Here is a 13,557-nt window from a genome sequence, read left to right as displayed (position 1 = left end):
TCTGGCATCAGGCGGAGCAACATACAAAAATCGAGAAATAATCAACAGAGTCTAACTCTGGTAGATCAGGTTTAGGCCGTCCAAGCGCATGAAAGCGTTGATAATTTTTCTCTCGTATATAATTCGAAGATTTTTTCTTCTCCTGAGAGAAATTTTCTCTTTGCTCTATAATTTTGCTGGATACTCTTATAATTATCGTGTTTCAACAAACAAAGTTTAAAAAAGAGAAAAAAAATTTTTTTCACACTCACCAAGGTCTTTTTTAAAATATTCCACTACTATAATTTTTTATTTCCTTATTATTTCGTATTAGTATCTTATAAATTCGTTAATAAATTTTATTTCTATTATTAGATTAAAAAAAATCTTTTGCAGATGTTTTTCCGAATCAATGTTATTTAGCCCAGAAATAATTTGCTTAACTGTAATCATTTATAATTCCATTCAGTTATAATTAAAATCTTTAAATTTTTTAAAATGCATGAATTTATCAGGTTAAAAAAGCTTAAAAATTTGAAAACGTCAGAACAGGATTTTATATCTACAAGTGTCATAAGGAAAAATAATAAATGAACTTCATTTATGCTAGTAACAAAAGTAGCAAATTAACGAAAATCTTAAGAAAATAATTTTTTTAATTGGTTCTTAGTTTTATTCCATTTATCAGAGAGTCTTTCTTATTGCTTTAAATTGTAGGACAAATAATATAATTACTATATCCTATCAAACTATAATTTAAAATATAGTAAATACTTAACTTAAAATAAATGTAGGCTTTAAAGAATGAATAATGCATTACGTTTTTAATAAATATATATATATATATATGTATATTTGTAAAGGTTTTGTAATTAAATATTTCTCGTTATTTAAAACTTGAAGCAATAATAATTTAAAAATAGTCCTTGTTCAACTGTAACAGAAAATATTCCAAAGCCTTGTAATGTAAGTTTTAAAAATTGAATTTTGAAATTCGTTTCCAATATTTATTTTGCTATTTGAAGATTTTTTAAAATTACGGTATTGGCAGACCAGATAAATATTATTCATTGTTAAACTGTAATTATAAATTACAACTGAGAGACTAGTTAAGCTATTTCTGTGTACCATCATTCATCAATAACCAATTTATCTCCGTTATAAATCCTAAAAGAAGAAGAAATAAAAATAAGAATTAATTTTGAGAATCCAGATAAGTTCGAATTCAATAAACAGTAATCAATTTCAGCTAAACAGTGCGTGAACAATTTAGCTGTAAGCTTATGAAATTCATGACACGTCTTTGAATCATTAATTATGTCAAATGGTTGGGCTAAAACCACGTGACCTGTTAAAGATCTCCATTGAGCTAAATTTAATAATCGAAATGATTGTAATATAATGTAATTATGAAACAATACTTAATTATGATAAAATATCTTAACATTTAGATTTATTTAATTTTTTATTTTATGTTTCTTTAAATTTTATAATTACATCATTAACTTTCCTTTACTTTCTCTTACTACAAAAAAGGGGGGAAAGTATTTATTACTTTAAGCAACAGTCCATTTACAATCGATATTGCTACAGCTGCAAAAAGTGTACAATAAATGAGGAGAAAATAAATACTGAATTTATAATCGCATGTTGTAGTAAAAAAATATAAATATATTTTTTAATAAAAATACTTTTCAAAATTATAATTATTTGTAAAAAATGTAAAGCTCCTATTTCTTTAATATTGCAAGAAAGCATTTACATAGAAAAAAATTTATCGGATTTTCTATGATGACTTATTTGTCATTAGCATACGCAATAATAAACAATATATAATATTATAATAATTTAAAACTGTGGTATAAAACCATTTAGGAATAAAATATACATTTCTGCATAAAACATTATTAATAATTTGTTGCAAAGTATATTTGTTAAATAGTTAAAAATTCTTTTTGTAGTTCTGAATATAGTTATATTGATTAGTGTGGAAAACTATATTTTACATGGCAATTTAGTTTGTTGAGCAATTTAGAAAGAAATTCATAATATTTTTTTTTTAAAGTGCAATAGCAATGCGATTATATAGATCAAATTCTAAATTTATCTTTTTTAAAAGTATGTATTTAGTAAAGTAGCAGTAAGTATTAGTAGCAATTTTTGTATTTATTTAGTAAACAAGCATCATATTCCAAAAAACCTTCCCTATAAATTCGAAAATAAATAAATAAAATTCGGAAATTACTTTGTTTTGAGGAAATAAAAACTACAATAAAATAATAATAATTAAAATGAAGATGTAGATTATCAATTTGATCTCTAACTTATTATCACTTTAAAAGCACCAACTATCTTCACTATAAAAGCAATTTTCTACATATAATATTCCCATCTTTCAAAATCACACTTCATAATGAACTTAAGCTAATACAATAATTTACAACATCCACCTTCCTCTTCTATTCACGTTATATAATTCTTCGCATAAACTACACTGAGAAGAAAGTATGGTCAAAATTACCAGAATATGGTTTAATTTACCGTGTTTCTGGCTCAATGGGAGAACCAAAATGCTCAGTTAATGATTTTTGATTAAATTAACCATAAAATATAGTGTTGTAATAGGTGATAAAATTTTGTAATCGTAACAAAATGTGGTAATTTATCATGATTTCTTAAAAAAAACGTTTATTTTGTTAAATTAAAAACCAGAATTTCCGGTAAATCATTGCCATATAAACGAAAATATTACAATATAAATGGTTTATAAATACCAAATTTTCTGGTTTTATTGCCAGGACTGTAATTTTTTTATTGCCAGAAATGTTATTGCCATAAAGTAGGTTAATTTTACCACAATTTTTTTCTCCGTGAATAAAATTCAAAGAACAACAAAAGTTGTGCACAATATAATTCCTATTTATGATTATGTTTCATAAACGCGTTATTCTTATTTCAAAAAAAAAAAAAAATATTTCGAGACGTTTAGAAATTCAGAAATACAGAATTTAAAGAATTTAACTTACAACGCGTTCTTATGAAAATGATATTTTTCAAGCGCAACTTTCCCGAAAAAAAGAAGCTTTATTTTGGTGATCATTGAACAAAACTGGCGTTTCCAACTGTCTGCTTATAGATTCTGATCGCAACTTGTATCGTCAAACCAAGATCACAAAATTTCATCAATCACATCTGAAAGATCATTCGATCTTATCATTTCAAATATCACCTGCTTTGATAAGAAACATGAAAATACACCCTACGAAAATTGCTTTCTCGCATGCAAAGAATTTCCTTTTTAAGTCAGCAGTGGACTCCCATTAAAAGCAACGTGAGTAAATCTAGACACGCTTAACAAAAAATCCCTCCATTTGGATTGCGCATGAATGACAATTGTTTTAAAGATATCAATTATGGGAAATGTTTTTTTCTTCTTTTTTTTTTTTGACTAAAAGTTGAGAAAGTTTACCTACAAAACAAAGAAATTTGATTTAAGCCGTAAGTTATTGGCTTTAATTTGAGCCAGGATAATTTACGCTCACTAAAAGAAGCAACGACTGAAATTGTGCAAGAAAAACAATCAAATATACACGGAGAAAAAAAAATGTATGATAATGACGTTTCTGTTAAAATAAACGATAATTTTAGTTACTAAAACCAAAATATAAGGTATTTAAAATATTCATTTTGCAATTTTTCTGCTCGTATGGTAACGGTTTATCGGAAATTTTGGTTTTCAAAACTACAGTTCTTATTACCTAACATTTAGTAAAAAGTAAAAAAAACTGTCAAATAAATTTAACCGAATAAATGGTTTTTACGCCATACTCTAAGGTTTCGTGACAAAAAATACCGAATTCTTTTACATAATGCAAAACCATATTTTATTGCTAATTTCACAAAAACGTTTCATTGAAAATTATCGAGCTTCTTATAGAGCCAGAAACACGATAAATTTTACTATATTCAGGTAGTTCTGACCATACTTTTTTTTTCTCAGTGTAAAATGCATTGTTTAAAAAAATAACGGTAATTGATTCTGTAACTTGTTTTATTTAATTTGTAAGTTGCTTGCTTTTTTATCAATATTATCTTGACTGAAAAAGGAAAATGCACAGATGAAAACTGTTAAAATCGCTCTTTAATCATGCTTCTTATCCGTTTCAGAAAAAGTTCAGACAACTTCCACACTTTTAGCTATATTAAAAAGCATTTTAATTACATTTTTATTTCAAATATATTGCTTGTTAGTCAATATTATTTGTTAATGGCCAAAGTTCATGTATAATTTTTTATTAAATTTACATTTGCTTATAAAAGATAATTATTCCTGTAAAAACATAAAACTGTAAAACTCCTCATTTCGAAAATTACACTTTTCATTTTTAAAAGGGAAATTTGTAAGACTTTGCAGCATTAATTTTTTTAATGACAGTAAATTTATTAAAAAATTTTGCAAGAAAAAAGTTCTAAAATTTTTAAAATGCGAGGGAAATTTTATTAAACTCCTACTTGCACTTGAAAACTGCTTAATTAATCTGATAACAATTTATGCTTATTCCCTGATAATTTAGTAAAACATTAATTTAAATTGGGTGCAAAAGATTTCTTTCAAATATTGTTCTTTTTTTTAAATTTCTTTTTTTGTTTCCTGAGAGTCCAGATCTCACATGTGATCAAAATTTTTACAGTTTTAATATTCAAATTTAACAAAATTTTATTTTATTTGAAGATTTATCTTGCATGAATTTGTCATACGCTCTTTTTCAATTACCTTTATCATTTCAATTTACACTCTTACCCTCCGATTGACGTGTCGTCCAGTGAGAAAACAGTTCTTAGCCGGATGAGCCGGACTTGCCCTGATCTAAACATGCCTACTTTTTACACCAAAGGAAAGACTTGTGGTTCATTTCTTTTTGAAAGGAAGTATTTTGATGGGAATCTTCAGATATGATTCATAATCTGCATTGTTAATACACTTTAGAGTATACGTCAGTTTCCTGCCATTACATTAAACGAATTACATTGAAGGATATTATATATGATGTTTTAAAGTTCATACTAGTGATTTCTATGTATAGAATAATTTCAGTGTTTTAATCGACAGTCGTTCATACATCATCGATAAGGTGCGTTATGCGCAGCTTTCTGCACAGGATTCGTACAAAATCTTGTCTTTTGAGTTTTGAATGAAACTGAACTAGTATTATCAGTTGTTGAAACTTCGGTTAAAGACACAAAATTGTGTCTACGAAGTGTTTTTATTCATGTAATTAAACTAATACTGCTCAGTTTTTCATTTGTTTTTTTTTCCTGCGATGCATGTGTAATTTAAGTACGTTTTATTTCACGTTGTCAAAGAATTATGTTGTTGTTGTTGATCTTACTGTGGTGTTGAATTTATTGTTCCCGTTTTTTTTTATTATTTTATTTAATATAAAAATATCATTCCAAGACTTAATTGAAGAAAAAAAAAAAGGATTTTATAAAAAAAAAAGTTGATACAGTTTGGGCCATATACGAACAATGATGTGTAATATGGAATCGACTTTGTGATATTATCTAATCGTTCGGCGTAGAAGGATATTGTTTATTTACTTGAAGAAAAAAAATGCAATAAGTTTACTATTAGTTAATTATACAAATTTTTTGAATTTGCTCTCCTGTAATTAATGTACAATTTCTGTAATGTATGTTGTTATTTAAAAAAGCGAAAAATTTTCCACGATAATTAGAAATGCTTGAAACATTTTTATATTTTGCACCTAGTATGTATTTTGTATATTAGATAAATACGCGGTGCAAAAAAGACTGTGATCTTATAATGCCAGTAAAATTTTACATAGGTGTTTACTGCAGGCAAGCCCACCCTATAATTTTAAATTTTGAGAAAAAAGTGCTAATATGATAATTTAACCTTTTGCCAAAATTGGAAAATATGTTATAATTCATTGAGAAAAATTAAAAATAAACAGATTGTGGATAAGGCATTTAATGTCATTTATTTACTAAGTGTCATTTTTTTTTCAGTTCGATTGACTACCGAATTATTTACTGGAAATGCATACACAGTTTGTTCTGAATGAATAAATTGCACATTTACAAGTCCCCAAGACATGTGTTTGTTATTATTAAACAATACAGAACATCGAATATTAATAATGTAAAATAATAATATTACAAAATATATATGTTATGCATAATAAACCTCGATTGCACCCTAGAATTTTTTAATTAATGAATTTAATTTATTTTAGAGATGGAAATTTTAAAAGAATATTTTAAACGAGTAGAACACAACAAAAAACATATGGATTATTATAACCACTTTAAAATTCAGTTAGTTTTGCAGATTATTTAGTAAAAAATAAATGTAATTTTTCTTTTTGTATAAAAAAATCAGAGTAAATAAAATTTTTAATAAGAATAAATTTACATAAATCGCAAATACTCAATATATCAGTAAGTTCAGTAAATTATTTGTTTAAGAAATAATTATACACTAATTATGTTAAAACAATCTAAGCATATAGTAATAAAATTAAAAATAATTAGTAATAGATAGAAAAAAGTATCTAAAACTGACTACATTTTTTCAAATTCGTGAATTTAGTTAATTTTGGAAGAGGTATTTTTTAAAAAAAAAAGATGATTTTTAACGAACAAGAAATTATAAGCATTCTCCGTGGATTAGTGAGAACAGTTAAAAATTCATTTAGTTTTATACATTATTTGAGTGAAAAACAAATGTAATCTTTATTTTTGTATAAGAAATTAGTGTGGATAAATCTATAAATAAAATTATCAATTTGAATAATATACATAAATCACAAATATCCAATATATCAGTTAGTTTACTAAACTATTTGTGTAAGAAATAAATGTACTCTCACTTTTTGCATAAAAACTCAATGTATATAATAATAAAACAGAAATAATCAATATTAGATTAATAAACTGACAACAACTAGATAGTCTCAAAATTCCAGTTTCTAAATATCTGTTCTTGTTCAAAAAAAAAATAAATGTAGAAAATATTTATTTACTACAATAATTATTAATTAATAAAAAAATGTAACGTGAATAATCGGAAATCAGCACTAAAACACAAAACATCAGATAGCTTATTACAGTATATGTTTGAGAATTAAATGAATTTTTTTTATTTTTTTAAGGGAATTCTGTGTATTCTAAGTAGTTTTTGCTTATAAAAAAAATTGAATTTAATTCATTTATATAAAATATATTTTAGAATACTTACATTATAACTTTAAAAGTTTCAGATTTAAATTAGAAGATTTAAGTAAGTGCTTATTTCAGAACTATAGCGAAAGTATGGGCGAAACTCGTTTTTGTAAGTAAATATTTTAAATACATCAGATTTTTATTAAAACAGTGTATACATTATGCTATTTAAACAAACTTTAATTGGTTCTTACAAATAAACAATTTTCTACCTGTAAATTTAATAAAATCTTTTAAATTTTTTTTTCCGACTTATATTTGAATCTTCTAAAGCCATAAATATCATTATAACAATTTCAGCTTCGAAAAAAAAAACATCAATTACTAATTATACTTAAAAGAACCCACATAATAGAAACAATAAAAAATAAATAATTACTTTGTATTAGCTGATTAATTTTAAGTAACAATAATTTTTACGGCCACTTAGTTTCTTTGACTTTTTTTATAAACATGAGTAAAAATAAATAACATTATCTCCATTTTTTCTAAATACTTAAAAGAACCCACAAAAGTGCAATTTATAAAATCTAAATTTAAAAGATTTGTAATTTTCAATAATTGTAACAAAATAAAACTACATTTAATTTAATTTAGAATTACAAAAATGTTTTTGCCAAAAACTACATTTAAACAATTTTCTTCAGCACGTCTAAAAAATATCCAGATGAAGATTTAGCAGAACAGGAAATCTAACCAATGACTATCTTTTAAACTGACATTAGTATGATACAAGTGTAAGATGGGCGGCTTCACCTAACCAATCGGAGTGAATCTTTAGTAGTGCTACTCCAATGCGAAGACAGTGACTACAGTGAGTGTTGTGTTCAGATAAATACACCACATATCTATCAATCTAAACTATATTTCAGTAATATTTGACAGCAATATTTTTTTTTTTTGATTAAAAATAATGAATTTAGAAAAACTTATAATAACATTTTTAACGACTAAAATTAAATTGTTCAAAACCATCATCTCTGTTACTGAATAGTTGCATTTGAAATATAAGTAAATCATACTAATTTGCAGAGAGACACATAAACCCTATTAATACAGAGCAGTAATATGTAAAATGTCACATATAAGGCATAAAATGCTATAAATTTATTAAGTATTTATCAATACAGCGACTAGCAAAAGCACTTTTGTTTTCACACTATGTAGAGAAAAACAATTATACACGGAGAAAAAAATTTCTGAAAAAATTACCGTACTAAATGGGAAGAACATTCCTGTTAAAAAAATAATAACATAGTTTTTGTCAATGAAACTAAAATATACGATGTTTGAACCAGTCATTTGATAATTTTTCCGTTCATATGGTTTATAGAAAATTCCAGTATTCAAAACTATAGTTTATATTAAAGTACATTTAGTTAAAAATAGAAACTGTAAAGTTAGATTGATTGAATAAGTCGTTTTCATGCCATGCTCTAACGTATCATGATAAAATTATCAAATTTTACCATATTCTGGTAGTTTTGTCTTTACTTTTTTTCCTCGGTGTACATTACTTTAAACTTCTTTCTGCGATTTAACATTTTAAAAATCCTATATTACTGCGGCTACAGCGATATTAACTGTATTGTTTTAATTTTCCCGATTGTGTTATTAGTTGCCCAAAAATTTAAAACATTCTATAAATTCCTATCAATAAAAATAAACTTTATATTTACGTATTTATTGGAGTTCGTGTCATTGTTAACTCTTTTTTATATCTTAAATAAAGTAGCATTTTTTTTTCTCTTTAAAAAAATGCTATTTAATGTAAGATAAATTTCATAGAAAAACGCATAACTACAAAGTGAGTAAACTTGGTAGCATGTAGTTTAAATGTAGTTTGGTAAAATGTAGTTTAAATATATTTTAATTAAAAAGGCAAAGTAACTTAAGCCTTACTACTTCATTACTTTATTTTTCAATAAGAATTCTATAATTATTTACAGAACAAATTTTTTCACCATTTGAGTGAAATTAATAGTTATCATTTTTAATTTAAAATTAACGTAATTTCAATTTATTTAGTGGATACTAAATTAATTGAAATTATATAAAATGTCTTTTAAATTTTGAATATTGACCAAATTAAGCTTAAAATTCGCACAAAACATTTTTTTGGAAAATATAAGATTTAAACTCATTGATAAATTAAAAGAACAAAAGAAAGGAATTTTGTAACAAGGCAAGATAAATAGAAAACCAGTAGTTAATGATATTTTGTAACAGATTTATCGAGCAAAGCGTTCCAATTTAAATAATTTCACTGAATCAAAGGAACTTTTTTCTGGACCCTTTCGTTTCAAACATCAATTGTTTGAACCACGCAACAACGAACATCACGAAATGTCGCTAAAAAATGCACTAAAAGTTTATAATTTTAAGAAGATTAGCTTTCATCTTTCTTTCCAAATTAGGATTTGTTGCTTTATTGATTTTGTCTTTGAGTCTCGACTTACACGAATGCAAGGCCAAACTATATTTACGTCGAAAATGTAAAGCTAAGAGATCTGCTAAAAATTTGAACAAAATAATACAAATACGATTTATTGTCGGAGAAATTGATAGTATAAATAATAACTGTAAATTGTTAACTATTGGACTTTAAGATTGTTGTAAGACTTTTGTAAATATTTTCCAGAAATAGATTGGTGAAACTTGAGTAGTTGCAATAATTTTTAGCGTCCTTTTTCACTCAAAATACCGTAATACGTCTGCACTGAAAAAGAAAGAAAAAAGAAAAAATATATCTAAACATTTCTGAAAATATGAGGCTAAAACGGCGCATGTAAGCTTTACAAACGTTTTTGAGTATTTCGGAAACTGAAACGGCTTAAAAGCGATTCAGTTTCATACTTTTGAAAACGAAAGAAATGTTTCCGGATTGATCGGAAACATGCTATTAAATGAAGTTCTCTGAACCGGAAACATTTCTGTCGAGTTAAAATTAGTTTCTGAAATTTTTTACAGTATAAGAACAAAACTCATTCAGATAAATTTAAAAAAAAAAAAAAAAAAAAAAAAGGATCAAATTTCTGGTACCTGCTAAAAGTATCGGCAAAAAATACTGGTATCATGAGTGCAACATCCATTTAAAGTTAAATACAATTTACTGCAAAATTCTATACCGTAATTTTTGCAGTAACATTTATTTAATTACAGTGATTAAGTAATTTTAATGTAAATATTATTACGAAAAATACAAAATATCAGATTTGTTTTTCGTAAAATTTTGCGGTAAAAATGGATGCCGATATCCTGAGTACCGATGCTTTTTACCGTAATTTGATCTAGAATTTTTCACATCATACACGTGAATTCTCTCTTACTTGGAGTGATAAACATTCCCTCTTATGAAAAAAAAAGAAAGAAAAAAACGAAAGAAAGAAAGAAAAAAAGACGAGTTTGTGAGCATTTTTACTCTCTGTGACGTTTTCAGGATTTTCTAAAGCTCATGTGGAACATCAAAAAGATCATTGCAGAGATTATTGTAGTTACCTCATATTCGATGCAAAAGTTCTTTTGCATTTGGTGTAAGCTTCTTGGTTATCCAGAAATTTGGCTTATGGAGGAGTATTGCTCTCAAGAGTCTTTGAGTTCACTGAAAAGAATGAGCAAAATGTAATAAAAAATTTTTTTAGGAAACTTAATGTTCTTTTTCAATTTTTTAATTCAGAAATATAGGTACATATCATTATATTTTAATCATGTCCTAGAACATTATCACAAAAATGAATAAAATAGTAAGAATTAATAAATCATGTAGGACTGGATATGCTAAGTTTAATGAGCGTAATAATTTACAGACAAAAACTCATGTTTTGTTTGATGAACTACAAATAATTTTCGTTTCATATTTAGTCAGGCTTTAAATTATAATATTATTACAGTACTGAATAATTTTTTTCTCATTGATATAAATTAACGCAACAAAATTTTATATATAGTATCTGACGAAATAAAATAAATGAAAATGATTATTTGATGATAGACATTTTTCACGAGTCCAGTTGGAAAAGTAAAAATAGAATTTGGTCATTAATCAAAGTAGTGTTTTTAAAGAAACTGGCAGATAAGTTGGATGTTGTTTTTGAAAAAAGCATTTTCTTGAGATATGTTTTATAATATATATTTGAAGACATATATATATTTTATCCATAAACATATAATATAAATTGCTGAATTCTAAGTTTGAGTGATAAATTTTTGACTGATGAGCTTGTGTTAAATTAACTAAAAATACGTATTTGTGAAAGATACGTATTGTTGTTAATCGATAATTTATGTAATTTTAGACAAACATAATAAATACTTTAAAATAAATTAATTTGCTTTCATTAAAATTGAAAAAAAAAGGAACGTTGAACGTCAAATATTTGGAAAAAAATTATTAAAATTATGAATAACAATATTTTCTTTTTATAATTAAATTTATGGGCTGGATAAGTGATATAAGGTATATGATTATATTTATGAATGAAATTAAAAGCAAATAACATTTTAACATATTTCATATTGCACATTAGTTCTTAGAAATTCAGTTCTGTTTTTGCACTTACTAAACTAATAAGACTAAACCCATTCAACGGCACTTAAATGAAACATTTTGCTGAGACAAGTAAACTACTTGAATAAAAAAGAGTGAAATTCGTTACTGGGGAAATAATTTAAGAAATAAATAATTGATGCATAGATATCACATCTCTGGAATTTTTTTAAGCATTTAAGCGCTGATGCTCTTGGAATATGTTTCAAAAGTATTAAGAACTGGTGATTCAAATCTTTCATTCTTAGTACGCGCAAAAAGGAGAAGAGGAATATTTATATCAGCCAAAATATATTAATAATGCACCAAATAATATTAAAAGCATGTGGCGGGGATATCCTGGTTGGTAGGGCGCTCGGCCCACGTCCAAAAGTTTGTGGGTTCGATCCCCACCGGCCGAAGACTCCCTGTATAGTAAATGGTAACTGATGCACGCTAAATCTGACGAGTCGCAAAGTCCTCCATGTTCCCATAACAAATCAATACCTCAGAGTGAGTGTCCTGATCGATCCAGGAATTTCCTTCTTTTCTCGATTGGCTCAAAATTACAAGGCTACAGAGTTGAACATTAGTAGTCGTAAACCCAAAATTGGGTCGGCGTTCAACGACGGATATGATAAAGAGCTAGCTACCACCTTTAGTTTAAAAAATCGTAATAGAATAAACTAGGATAATTGTAAAGAAATTTATATTAATTATATGTTAAAGTGCAAAATAAGTGCTGAGAAGGAAAGTCACTCCCTTTATTTGATTAAAAAAAGTTTCCTAAAAGAAAACACTTTAATGGGTTGGCAAGCTTAAAATATATTCCCACCTGCATTTAAATATAAAATTTGTTTTCTCGACACATATTTTAATGTTGACATTTATTTCAAGCGTATTTTATCCATGAAACATTCCCTTAAAGATTATTTTCAATGAAGAGCTAACATTAAATTACAAGAACTCTAAAATACAGACACAAGTAATGGATAGAATAGTTGTTGCTTAAAAATTAATAAAAACATTGCTACCAAAGGAGAAAAATACGGAAATAAATCCATGTTATGACCGAAAACTGGTGACGTTCAAACCACTATCTAATGTTGCTCCCGAGAGACTATTACGTAGCCTGAATTTACCCCCAATGCCATTACTAAGAAGACACTATGATCCGTATTTTAGGACTCCCTCAAATTCAACAGCAAAATTTCTAGACGTTGAGTGCACCTCTACTATAGCATAAGATATATTGTCTTCTGTCGGAAAAGATGATGAGAGCGAGTCGTATTCGAAAGAAAACGGCCATTTTTAGTATAATATATGTCTCTTCTCCGTCTTCCCATCATCACTCAGACATTTTGAGTTAGTGTTAGAAATTGCAAACAGCTGGTAGTATCAATATTGGATTATAAGTATTGCTAAAAGTGTTTAGATACACAGTCAAGACTTATCTTAGTTTGCATTAAAAAGTTAGATTTTTTTTTTTCTTTTTTAATAAACTTTCAGAAAAATTGGTTTAACTTTGAGCGAGGAAAATTTTCTGCAATCTTACTAAAGTGTTGAATTGATTAGTACATCCCTTTAGGTGGAAACAAAATATCGTGTAATCAATTTTAAGAAGTAAAATAATATTGTTTAACTTGTCAAAGTATTAAGGTTATAACAAAATTTAACGAAAAATTTATAGTTTAAGAAACTCCAAAATTTGGAAATAAATGAGATTTTCATTCTTGTAATTCTAGAAATATGTATTTCTTATATATATATATATATATATATATATACCGGGTTCAAATTCCAGC

The 13,557-nt window shown here is 26.1% G+C and overlaps 1 long non-coding RNA gene across 2 annotated transcripts in view; it reads right to left on the bottom strand.

Annotated features, from left to right (window-relative positions):
* Positions 1-13,557, bottom strand: part of LOC107444121 (uncharacterized) — a 245,138-nt gene that overhangs the window by 156,510 nt on the left and 75,071 nt on the right. The window contains exon 2 of one of the 2 annotated variants that reach the window (XR_011638397.1): positions 10,726-10,828. The exons of the other annotated variant lie outside the window; for it this stretch is intronic. This is a non-coding gene — a long non-coding RNA (uncharacterized lncRNA). The remainder of the gene's footprint in view (positions 1-10,725; positions 10,829-13,557) is intronic. 2 annotated transcript variants of the gene reach the window in all.

Source organism: Parasteatoda tepidariorum, chromosome X2 (genome assembly GCF_043381705.1).
Source record: "Parasteatoda tepidariorum isolate YZ-2023 chromosome X2, CAS_Ptep_4.0, whole genome shotgun sequence".
Classification (NCBI taxonomy): Eukaryota; Metazoa; Arthropoda; class Arachnida; order Araneae; family Theridiidae; genus Parasteatoda; species Parasteatoda tepidariorum.
The sequence above is the reverse complement of the archived record's forward strand: the minus strand, read 5'-3'. Positions and strand labels throughout refer to the sequence as shown.